The sequence below is a fragment of the Arvicola amphibius genome, chromosome 4 (assembly GCF_903992535.2).
Source record: "Arvicola amphibius chromosome 4, mArvAmp1.2, whole genome shotgun sequence".
NCBI classification, from domain to species: Eukaryota; Metazoa; Chordata; class Mammalia; order Rodentia; family Cricetidae; genus Arvicola; species Arvicola amphibius.
The window spans coordinates 38,468,078-38,481,286 of record NC_052050.1 but is presented as its reverse complement, the minus strand read 5'-3'; the positions used below and the strand labels follow the sequence as shown (position 1 = coordinate 38,481,286).

At 43.9% G+C, this 13,209-nt stretch overlaps 1 protein-coding gene across 8 annotated transcripts in view; it reads right to left on the bottom strand.

Moving 5' to 3' along the window:
- Rffl (ring finger and FYVE like domain containing E3 ubiquitin protein ligase) overlaps positions 1–13,209 on the bottom strand; it is a 65,564-nt gene that overhangs the window by 35,072 nt on the left and 17,283 nt on the right. Inside the window, exon 1 of one of the 8 annotated variants that reach the window (XM_038324602.2) lies at positions 11,304–11,957. The exons of 4 other annotated variants lie outside the window; for them this stretch is intronic. The gene's annotated coding sequence lies outside the window, so the exon portion shown is untranslated. Of the gene's footprint in view, positions 1–6,151; positions 6,254–11,303; positions 11,958–13,209 lie in introns of those variants that run through there. 3 more of the 8 variants (XM_038324599.2, XM_038324603.2, XM_038324597.2) reach the window with 3 other exon arrangements.

Genomic DNA, 13,209 nt, shown 5'->3' with positions numbered 1-13,209 from the left:
AACATCTTCTGCTGTCTGCTCCCTGGTCTTAGCAGACATTAGGTGCCCACAACACGCTCCAGCCACCATGTTACTCTGCCATGCCATTCCTGCCACGATAGACTGAGAAAAGTACTTAATGCAGCCACGTTCTATCGCTAGAGTAGTCACAGTGGACATGTATTTAAAAGAAAATACACAAACCTCCACTACTTATCGCTTTCAATGGTTTCCCGTGGCCCCGTGTGACTGGTTCTGCCGCCTTCCCTCTCATTTTACACCTCTCCCTCATTCTCCTCACTCCAACCTATCACTCCATTTGCAATTTCTCAAAAAAATAAAGTATTCATTGGCCCCAGGCACTTGTCCCTTTCCTGGCTGGAATATTCTCACAGTTCAAGAGGATGCTCTATGAGTCTTTCCTTTACCTTCCCTTATAGCACGGTCTTCTGGCATGCAGCAGGGGCTCACTGTAACTGGCTGCAAGCATACACCCCATGGTGTTCTTTCTGACATCAGTCTCGCCCTCAGTTTCAATACTGCATTTCTGAAAGCCTGTTAGATATCCACGTGGCATACCAAGTACAGTAAAAGTAAAAAACAAACCTTTCAATGCTTCCAAACCAGTTCATCCACCTTCTAAAAGCAAATGATCTACACTGGAGACTTCAGAACAATTAATTTCTCATTCCAAAATCCTAATCACCTTTGAAACCAAATTCAAATATCACTTCATTCCTGAATGCATTCAATCGACCACTTGCCCATTCAACAAAAACTGAGAGCCTCTTACAGGGAGCAGCATGGTGGTAGGCAGAGGAAAAGGAAGATGACATTCAAATCATTTCACAAACGTTTAATTAGAGACTAACACACTATGTCGCACTTGACACTAGGAGAAAGAAAAACCAAGTAAAGCAGAGAAAGACGCTCTGACGATGTGCTGCCTGAATGAGATAGGACTTCAGAGGAGGAAGCATGGATGGGTGTATATCTAGCAGCCTCAGCCAAGTGCAGGAAACAACAGGGGGTCAGGTGTGGCCATCTTAAAGCACCCACCAAGCTATCCTATATATTAAACTTATCTGGCCCTGTACCCTACCCCCTCTCTCATGTTGCTGGTAATGACCTGAGAGGACACAGTGTCTCTTACAAACTAACACCCCCCAGGAGACACTGAGTCACGCGTCTGGTACCTAGGAGTCCAAGCCTGTAAATTCCCCCAGGTGACTCAGATATGCTGCCAAATTCGTAAGTCTTATGCCTGTACACTGATTATTCTCTCATGAAAAACCTCTAAGGTTAATATGGTAAACTGTCAACATTAGCAGCAATACTCCCAACCACAGCACATGTCCTTGTGCAGGGTGACTTCAACACTCTACCCTCCAGGGAGTGAAGTCCTGGAACTTTCCTGCTGACTCTCAAGTTCATTAAGAACAAAACTCCCTCTGACAACTATACTTCTACTTGAAGACGGGAATCAAGCTATCTCTTAGCTTTTGTTTCTCTAGGTTAACAACTTTTTAACTAATTAGACCTAGTTTTCAACCTTTTATTCATCTTTCAAATATAATGGAACCAAAACTGAACAATTTGTACCTACCAGACATTATTTCCTAGCCCCAGTGGATCAATGGATTTTTCTATAATTTAATTTCACAGTCCAAGTCTGACAGCAAACGTAATCCCCCACTAGAATGACTACAAGACACAGTTCACTTCCTGCTTTTCTCTTCACCTGGTCTCACAGCACAAAAGGAAGCTTCATCAAGCTTGGAAGCACAACAGAAAGCCAGATGGACTGTAGCTCAGAGGGAAAGGGCACTTGCATGCTAGCTCGTGGGAGGCACTGGGCCCTATCCCCAGTGCACAGGCACAAGAATACATACTCACAGCCCATTAAATTGGAGTGCAGAAGTCTCTAACCATAATGGAGGTCTTTGCATAGGATAGAAGGCCAGATCTCTTACTATTCCTTCTTCGACCTTGATCATAAAGTGGCCTGGTAAAGAAATGATCCTTAGCCCCTGCCTTCTGAGCACAGGCACTATTTATGTAGAACCAGGCAAGGTTTATTTAATTACAAAGTGACTAGCTAGTTGCTTAATGATACAAAAGAACACGCTCCCTCCTAGTTTTATGTGAATAAACGCTTCTATATCAGAACTAGCTTTATAACCACTGGTTGGGGAGAGGGGCAATAAAGTCAATCCAACACAGGGTTATTGTATGCATCAGATAAAATGAAATACAGAAATAGTTTTATAATGCGCTATAAAAAGTGTTAGGCAATGGGGATGGAGAAATGGCTCAGTAGTTAAGATGGCTCTGCTGCTCTTGCAGTGGACCTGGGTTTGGTTCCCAGCACCCATCCCAGGCAGCTCACAACTGCCATTAACTCCAGTTCCATGATCTGATGTTATCTTCTGGCCTCTGAGGGCACCAGGCATGCATGCGTATACATACAAACATGCAGGCAGTTAAATATACACACAAAATAAAAACACCAGGCAAAATTGTGTGCCAAGATTTCATCAAGCCGTTTAATCTTCAAATAAACTCAGAGTGACTAGACTTCAGTGAAATAAACAAGCAGCCATGAGTCTGAGTTCATCCAACAGGAACCATCCATCTAACCAGAGAGCATATGGATCATCTAACACTTAAAAGAATGATAAAGACATTTAAAACTACAATTTGACCCCATGGATCCATTTCAGCCACTCTGCCTGATGTACTATGCTCCAGACAAAGGGCCAAATTCAGTCAAGGAACAAGACAACTAGAGAACAAGAGAGGGAGAAAACAAGAGGGGAAGAGAAAGAGGGAGAGAGGGGGAGAGGAGAGAGAAGACAGAGTTGTGGAAGCCTAAATAAGGAAGAATAATCAAACTCAAGTCAGAGACTTTATAGATAAGAAATCTCCCGGGGATGAGTCTTTGCAGTTAGGGAAGGGGCTACTATTAGGAAACAAATCAATCCCTAATGCACTGGTTCTCAACCTCCCCAATACTGCAACCCTTTAATACAGTTTCTCACATTGTGGTGACCTCCAACTATAAAATAATTTTCATCGCTATTTCATAACTGCAGTTTTGCTACTGTTAAGAATCGCAATGTTGGGGGCTGGAGAGATGGCTCAGAGGTTAAGAGCATTGCCTGCTCTTCCAAAGGGCCTGAGTTCAATTCCCAGCAACCACATGGTGGCTCACAACCATCTGTAATGAGGTCTGGTGCCCTCTTCTGGCCTGCAAGCAGATACACAGACAGAATATTGTATACATAATAAATAAAAAAATATATATCTATAAAACTTAAAAAAAAAAAAAGAATCACAATGTAATACCTGTGTTGCGATCCCAATCCCCGTGAGAAGGACCTTAGACCCGGGGGTCATGACCCACGTGTTGAGAACTGTTGGCCTAAAGGGATAGGTCATGGCCATGGAATGGGAAAACCAACAATTTAGTGAGGGTAGCTGAGGAAGATAGACACAGGCCAGTTATCAGGACACTGTTAAGTCCGGAATGGTTTACAAATCACAGTCAGCAGCAATGGTTCTAAAACTCAGGAACGGGAATATGAGATTTGGCCTTTAAGAAGAAAATGCTGAGAGGGCAAAGGCAGGCAGATCACTGTGAGTTCGAGGTCAGCCTGGTCTACAGAGTTAATTCCAGGACAGCTAGGGTTGTTACACAGAGAAACCCGGACTTGAAAAACAAAACAACAACAAAAAGAAGATGTTGGCAACACCATGGAGAAGAAGGGAGTACACTGAGGTTTACATCAGAATGGCAGAAGTCCAGCAGAGAAATTCTGAACAGGACTTGCATCAGATTCTTGCAAGCAAAACCAGTCTTTGGTATGTGGAATCCTGGGAGTCTCTGTAGAAGGTGGCCCTGTCTTAAAGTATTCACAAACAAAACTCTAAACCACTGAGATGCTTAAAGAAAACAAAACACAGTAAAAACAAATGCCTAAGGGCTGGAGAGACAACTCTACTGTTAAGAGCACTTCTAGAGGACCACAATTCAGTTCTAAGCACCCAAACTGGACTCACAATCACTAGTAACTGCATTTCCAGGGGATCTAATGCCCCCTTTTGGCCTCTGTAAAGACCAGGCATGCACACGTACATACAGACAAGCAAAACACTCATACATGTAAAATAAAAATTAAGGGGAAATTTTTTTTTGTCTCTCTTACTCCACACCCACCCAGACAGGGTTCAACTACGTAGTTCTGACTGTCCTGGAACTCACTCTAGACCAGGTTGTCCTTAATCTCACAGAGATCCACCTGCCTCTGCCTCCCAGTGCTGGGATTAAAGGTGTGCGCCACTATGCTTGGCTATGGGAAACTTGTTCTAAAACGTCCACTCATCTGCAGTTTATGTAATGACCGAGGATGAAGAGGAGCCATGTAAACAGTACTCCAATATAGTCAGCAGGACTTAGCAACCACGGGTCTACTACATTTAGAGGATGGCAACATAAAAATGAATGAAAAGCAAGAGTTGGTGGGTATAATTAGCAAAGTTCAAGCATACTGTATTTCACATCGATAGCACACAAGGCAGCAGGTGAGAATGATGTTATGTACATGTTAAGTTTAAGAGGCTTTTGATAGCAGGGGCTTTGGCTGTGTCTCACACACACAAAAGACAGTTCATCAAGGTTTGTCCAATTGCCAATAAGGTACAGGTTGGATAAACACTGCTAGGCTACTGAGATATACTGAGGGTAGCTGAATATAAGTGTATTTCAGGGTCTCCAAAGGAAAGGAAGACGGCAAAGCCTTCAACACCTCAACGTTTATGAAATAGTGAAAAGGTTGTGAAAACACACCAGAGGACACTGGGAGAGGAGAAATGAGGACTGCTGGGAGAAAGGCTGAACAGTGTGCTGCTGGGCAGATGGGGGACAAGAGAGTGAAGAGGGGCAGCATGCGAGCAAGGTGTGGAGGGGCTCCTGCTGAACTTCAGGGAAGCATGAAGCATGAGCAGGCTGCTGGCTAAGTGTAGAATGACGAAGGCTGCACGCGGGCCAGAGATGAGAAGGTTCAGTGTAGGATTGTCCACATTCTGCCTTTACTGAAAACCAACTACCATTGATACACAGGCAGAACAAAACCAACAAGGTTCTTACATCCCCATTCTAAGGCTGGAATAGACAGCACACCCTGATGGAGCCTCACCCAGGATCGGAAAGCACGCAGTGGTTCTGAAGAAGTGACTTCTGGACTAAATCAGCTGACCAGGGGTTTCAGAGAAGGAGAATGTCTACAGGTGACAGCATCGCTTCAGGTACAGATAAAAAGCTTAGAGGCAAAAAGTAGGAAAGAGATGATCAGGGATCTGAACAAAACCAGGAATGAGAGGAGGGTGTTCTTCACAACCCCTCAGAGAAAGGACGGTGGGCAAGAAGCCATGTTACCAGCATCCCGGTTCAGCAGCCAGTTACCAGGAAAGGGAGCAAATGTGCCTGCCTTACTTCCATCATGACTTAGTTTGATCAAACGGTTTCTCGTAAGACACAAAAGAACAGAAAAAAGAAAATAAAATATGAGTAAAGCTGCATACCTCTTATGCAATCACTGGTCTGCTCAGTCAGGTCTAAAACACCCACACCCCCAAAGAAAGGCAATCTGTCCCCTTAAGGACCACTTCAAAGAATGGAAGAACTGGTTTTAGACTCCCAAATTCAGAAGCCTTATTTCACGTCTGACGGCTAAGGATTTTCCAGTTTCTACCCTCAGCTTAGTCTGGTTTTAGGAATTTAAAAAAAAAAAAAGTCTGGGGTTACCTGCTTTTGCCTGTCTCAAAACACTGCCAAAGCAGAGAGTAGGCTGCCCGAAGCAGCTGCAGCTGAGGTTGCTGGAGCCATGTTCTGATGAGATCATCTAGGGGCCAACAGCAGCTGCTTTCAGGCACAGTGAATGGTGCCGCCTGGGGACGGATCTTTGGTAAGCAACACTGCTACAGAGCTTAGGTTTACCCAGGACAGTGCTGACTCACGCCAGCAAAACTCCTAATTCCCAAACAATCCTTCCTGCGCCAGGAGCAATCAGCTGCAGCTAACAATTAGGCACCCCACTGATTGTCTTCAATCAAGGGCAGAGTTACCTGAGGGCAGGTAAAGCTCATTTTCCCCCACTGCTGGAGCCCTTACCTGGAATGCTCTGGTGGCTCGTTCCTGAGATTTCATCTCAGAGCAGCCTGAGGCTCTCCACAGCCAGGTGCTGCATGCAGTTAGCAGGCTCAAAACTCTCAAGATTTTCCTGGGAGATACAAATGTTGCTTTGCTGTTATAAAGGTTAACACCTGGGTCAGTGGACTGAGAGAAGGAGTGGCGTCACTAAGGCCTGGTGGAATCCTACTGGTGATTTTTTATCAGTCCTAACCAGGCTCACTTCTTTTTCAACTCAGCCTCCTCTGACCTCTCCATTTCCTTAGACAACTAGACTTCTCTCATTAAAACTAAAATAGCAGAATTCTTTTCTCGCAGTTGCTACACTCCATGCTGAAGCTAAATCATCTACCATCCTATCTTTGGGTGCCTAAGGAACATAAGAAGCTACCTTAACATTTGCCCTGAAAGTAAGCAAAATCCCTAAATGTCTATCAATTCTTTCTTATTTGCCTGTTTATTTAAAAATCAATTTGTGAATGATGGGTCATCAAGAGCCATGACAGGCTAGAATTGGCATTGGTGTTATACAAAGAAAACAGAGATCAAGTCCTTGCGGTCTAGGTGCTTTAAATTACGTGTGCGGGTGTTTCCCTGCATATATGTCTGTGCACACTTGCAGGATGCTTGAGGAGACGGAAGAGACCATCAGAGCCTCTGAGAATGGAGTTACAGATGGCTGTGAGCTGCCATGTAGGTGCTAGGAACCACACCCTATAGAAAAGGAGCCAGGGTTCTTAACCACTGAGCCATCTCTCCAGCTCCTAGATGCTTTAATTTGACAAGAGAGAAACTGGTAAGATCTTTCTGTTCTCTAGTGAAGACATATAAATGCTCCCCTCAAATCCACCAGTTCTTTCTCAGCAAGGGCATTCAAAGCCACCACACCTGGCCTCATTCACCTTTCAAGGTAGCTTTCAGATGGCATGAACTCTGAATGGAGCTGCCAACACAGGTGGCCAGTCAGTAAATGATAGGGTCATTAAAATGTAAAGGCAAATCTGGCGGTGGTGGTGTGCAACTTTAATCCCAACACTGCAGGCAGAGGCAGGTGGATCTCTGAAGGATCAAGGCCAGCCTGGTTTACAAAGAGAGTTCCAGGACAGCCAGAGTTATACAGTGAGACCCTGTCTCCAAACATCCAAACAAACCAAAAGTAACAAAAACCGCCAACGACAGAAAGTACATACAGACAGAATTTGGGTTTAAAAACTGCTATTTCACTCCTTTACAACGAACAAGTTGTTTCATCCCGCTCATCCAATTCTTCATAACTAAGCAGTTCCAGCCACTGTAGAGGAAGGTGTTATAAACGCCCCCTGGTTTGTCTCCCTGTCAGTGTTTCCTACTCAGAAAATGCCAGTATTTAAAGACATGTTTCCCTGCAATGTGTGTTAATTAGTCCTTTTCAAAAGATAAAACATCTCTGGAGCAGCTGACAACCATTATCTCATGAACCACACTTCAGAACATCCTTCTGTAGTTGATGATAAGCCCCACAGTCTAATATAAAACAACTCTTTTGAGGTCCACAGACACAGCCTCTTGGAAAACGCAGTGGTGGTGTTGTTATGAAAGCTATTGGCTCCTCCTACACCGGTAAAGGCGACAAAAACCTAGGCAGTGCAGGGCACTAGGAGTCGACGTGAACCACACCAAGAACTACTCAGGACCAGAAACATTCACTAAGACACGGGTCAGCTTCACAGGGCTCTCATGCCCCTCTCTGAGATTCTGACAGCCACACTCTACCCTAGAACCCCCTTTAAGACTGGAAAAAGTGAGAGCTCATAAAAGTTACTAAATTTGAACTAATGGCTTCGGGCACTTGAGTTTTATGTAAAGAACAGACTATGTAGGAACAAGGAAAAGAGCACTGGTTCTGCCATTAAGTTCTTTCAATCTGAAAACTTAAGCAACCTACCACCCAAAACTATTAATAGGGTTGTTGATTTTTTTTAAAATGGGTAGTTGCAAAGCATCGATGTGTGTGTGTGTGTGTGTGTGTGTATGTGTATGTATGAATTGGGTGTGGTGGTTCATTTCTGTAATCCCAGAATTTGGGAGGCTGAGACAGGACATGATTTTGAGGCCAGTCTGGGTACATAGAAAGTTGCAGGCCAGCATGAGCCACAGAGACACACCATGGAGATGAGTCAACTGGGTAAAAGTGTTTGCTCTGTGAGCTGGGCAAGCTCAACCCCACCCCTGGAGGTAGTGGTCTGTATCTGTATTCTCCACACTCATGGCAGGAATGGAAGATGAGACAGGAAGCAGAGACAGGACAATCAGCTAGAAGTTATAGGCCAGCTAGTCTGAGACAGCACAAACAAGAGATACTGCCACAAAAACAGGCAAGAGAGAACCAATCCCCAAGAAGGTGCTGTCTGGTCTCTCTCTCTCTCCCCCCCACACTCTGAAAATTAAAATTATAAAACTTGCATACATTTTAAATATTGTTTTACTTGGACTAAGCATATAATTAATGACTTTTCTTTCCTAATAGTACAACTATGAAAAAAATTAATTAAAAATTCATTCCTCAAGAATCTTTAGACTCCTTATATGCAAAAAGAGGTTAGAGGACAACATGTTCAGGAAGAGCTACAACAGGCAGCAGATTGAGAAGCCATTTTTAACTTTACTAGTAAAATTTTTTGAGACAGTTTTGTATGTAGCGCAGACAGGCTTCAAATGAGTGATCTTCTACCCCCTGAATGCTGAGACTGTAGGTGTGTCTACCACGCTCAGTACATTTCTTTTTCATAAATTAATCTTTCATCAACATCCAATTGAAAGTGAATCAGTAAGTCCAAAATTTCTAAGAAACAATGTCTGACCCAGACACTGCCAATTTTTTTTTTCCAGACACTGCCAAATTCTAATTGCTGGTGTGGAGGGCTCTTACTGCCCCAACATCCCTTTAAAAAAAAAAAAAAAAAAAAAAAAAAGACTTATTTTTAATTATGTAAGTATGGGGGGGTGGGGGTGTGTGTACATCAATGCCCATGGACGCCAGAAGAGAGAGAGCTACAGGTGATGTGGGTGCCAGGACTCAAACTCAGGTCCTCTACAAAAGTAATAATGCTCCTTTTTTTTTTTTTTTTTTGAGGAGGGGGGGTTCAAGACAGGGTTTCTCTGTGTAGCCTTGGCTGTTCTGGAACTCACTCTGTAGACCAAGCTGGACTCAAACCCACAGAAATCTGCCTGCTTCTGCCTCCCGAGTGTTGGGATTAAAGGATTAAAGGCGGTGTGTGCCACCACCACCTGGAGTAATAGTGCTCATAACCACTGAGCTTTCTCTCCACCTAATCCCCTTTATAAATAAACAAGAGTACCTACTCCTTAATAAAAATAATATGGGTGCCACACAAACATCTCTCATCTAATGAGCCACAGAAATTAAGCAGGAAAAATGAAGTAAGCTTTAGGATACTAGAGAATCAACTCTAGTGCGGCTTAAGAAGCAAGAAGAGTGCTTAGGGAGAATGATGACTTCCACCCCACTCCCTCCGCTGCTGAATGAACAGAAGTGGGGGACGCCCCAGAAGCTGAATTTTAAACAAGCTGCTCCCTCTCTAGGAGGTTCAGCCTGAGACAGTGCCTGGCAGTTACTGCTACTTACCTGAAGCATGAACAGCGCAATAAAGTGTTTTTACAGTAGTCACAGGGTCCTCACACCAGTCCTCTACCCACAAGAACCACACACAGAAGAAAACTCAACTGTTACTTATTTTCTTGGTTGGACCATTATTTCTCTCAAGTCTCCAAAAGACAATTACTCTAACTACTTGTAACCTACAGTCTGGTTACACGGAGCTACTCGGACACCTGGGACACAGCACAAGGGACTTCATGGACTTTTTATTGCTGAGAAAATTCAAGTTCACTTGACTCCATAAAACAAAAGAACAAAGGAGACCGCCTCCCCCATGGGGACAGGCTGAAAGTTGAGGCTTTTGACTTCCTGATGAGGCAGTTTTCCCAGAAACCCAAACCATGGGATGCTCCAAGAGCTCATATGTCTTGAGAGTGCCCAAATGTCAACTTATCACCACAGGATCAGCCAGTGCAGCTCCCGGTCACATTTGGAAGCACAAACCTGCTGTATAAAATGGCCTCTCCTGGGAGAGAGAAGCTGTCGCCATAGCAGAGATCATTCCATCTTGGGGCCAGAAGGACCAGGCAGTCCTTTAATCTTTAACGAGCCATGTTCGTGTTCAGATACAGGAACTAGCACAGCTGAGGCTCAAGCTGCTTTTTGGTTCAACAGCACTTTCCCGCAAACGACCTCAGGCAGAGTGAGGGTGTGCCACCCCAGCCTGTCCCCACGGTACAGCTACCAGAATCTATTCGATAATGCAACTGTGGATGCTTTATTATTCACTGTGATCTAATCCTTCATAGCTCAGGAAAGGTATCCAGTATCAAGCGGCGAGCAACCAACTACACCTCAGCCACAGTAAAATCTGAATTCCTATATGTCAGTAATTGAAAATGGAGCAAGCACACAGCAACAGAAGTCAAAGCTGTCAGGACACAGTCTGAGGTCCTGATGATGGGACTGGGGGAAAGGCTGTCGGCAATGTGATCAAATTGCTGTCTTGGGCAGCTCATTTCAGAACCTGGCAATGGAAATCTTGGAGCCATTTGTGGGTGTAATTTTCTACATGGGGCTATTTCTTAGCTCTTTTCCTGAGCTGATCATACAGAAAAGGGGCAGGGAAGAAGCCCCTGTCATCAAACTCCATCACCCAAACACTCTAATGGCTGCATAATGAACTGGCTATTAGGCTCTCTTCCTATTACTTGTCTTGGCCCAATAACCTTCCTCTCAGAGCAAAGTAACTCAATGCTGGAGAACATCTGAATTTGTAATACCTTAATATAAAATATATACTATATACTACCTTTGGATTCTTTGCCTCCCGAAATGACATTTCTCACACGCGCACGCACACACACACCCACTCTCCCCCAGCATTAGACACACACATTCTCACACACACAGAGGCACACAAGAACACACTCACAAATGTCTGCCACCCCCCCCATACACACGCCCTGTCTCATTAAGTCAAATTTCCTAAACTTTCACCCTGGTTTCCACTAAGAATCCCAAGGACTGAGTTACCTTTGTTTATATCTCCAAGTCAAGGGGGCCTCTGTCAACATGTACTTCATCTTTAACGGTAACTTCTAGCCAAGTAGATACAGTTACCTGCTCGCCTACAGTTAACCATCAAACTGGCTTCTGTGGGCTATGGAAATAAAGAGATACGACAGCACAGCTTGAATGTCCTTGAATGTCTTGTCAAAGTAATCCAAGTACCGGAAGAGGGAGAGAAGACAGAAGGAATGATTTCAAAACAAAGACTGAGCTGTCCATTTTGGGAGCATTAAGAAAAAAAAAAACACTCCGTCTGACTAAGCAGCTGAGAAGACCAACACCCAAAGGACTGCACATTCTCTGAAGATGACAGTACTCACAGTCCCTACCTCCCCGAGGTTCAGCAAGAGAGCACATCACAAATGACACTTGCATTATTTATAATAAAGCGAAAATACAGCCTAACATCCAGATTCTATTGATTTATGGGCAAAAAAGCTATAGCCTTATCTCAACCCAAGTCCATGTAACAAGGAATAAAACTTATCTTCTTTGGATCCTTAAAGGTAGGGGAAGGAGAGATGGAGAGAAGCTGACAAATGGGCGCGAACAGCAGTCAACAGGAGTAAGAGGCATGGTGGCTGAGACGATGACGGCATAATACACTGTATTTCCAACGGCTAGAGAGTTTGATCCTGTTTTCCACAAAGAAATGATAAACGTTTGAGAAGATAATATGACGGAAAACATTACACAGTGTACACATTTTGAAACAGCACAAGGCAATCTATAAATATGTACAGTTTTATGGTTAGGTCTCAGCTTGAAAGATAAATTTAAAACTGGAATCTTTCTAAGCAGGTGCCTCTCCCATCCCTTGTGCAGCAGGACATGAGTAGCAGGACGGACACCTATGCTCTAGCACAGTGCTTTTAAAAACTTTACAAGGAAAACTGTCACTGTAAGATACTAGCCATTAGGGCAAAGCACCGTGACTGATGAGTGGGGGATGCATGCGGAGATGGGGCTTATGACGGACACACAGGCACACACATGCACATACACAAGCACAGAAACATAGTTAACAAGTCTATGACTAATTCAGCTACTTCTGGCAGGGGTGGAAGCTTGCCTTCTTTCTACGTGCACTGTGTGCTACTGCAGCATTCCTAAAGAAGCAGTTTAAATTACTTGACTTTAAAACTACTTAACAAAGAAAACAATTTGAACAATTTTTATGTATAGCCAAATTCTGAGGGTATCGTCACAGAGGCAGATTTTACAAAGAAGTCACCAGGAACTGTCAACTGGGATACACACTCATAGGCAGCACTGCGCTAACAAACAAGGGAGTAAGTCTTGGTTCCAACTCGCAGCACACAGCAGCAGCTTCCACAGTGAGTCTGCACACCCCGGCCACAGGGAATAGAGAAGAATCATGTGCAGGGCTAAAAACATACAACTCAAAATCTGTCAATTTACTGAGTAATCTGATGAATTTAAAACCCCAATATCGTGGGGCTAGGAATACAACAGTGACAGAGAGTTTGTGCAGGTTGTAGGAGTTCAAACAAACAGAAAAACCCATCAAAACCAAAGGTTGGAGGCCAGTGCAGGCAATACAACAAAACCATACTTCAGAACAATAAAGAAAAAGTAATCTGACCACACACCCACGGTAAAGCCTATCCACTGCATTCCTGGGCACTTAACCCCATGAAATTAAAACTTGTAACCAGGGCCTGTGAACCTGCTGACCTTAGTGTTATCCCTGAAACCCACAAGGTAGGAGAGAACCAACACCAGCCACGTTGTACTCTGACCTCCATGCTTGCAGCACGCATGGCACATACCTACATGTACACACAAGCACACAAGAAAATTACAATTTCACAAAACATTGCAAAAGTTGAGTCTATGAAATGGCTCA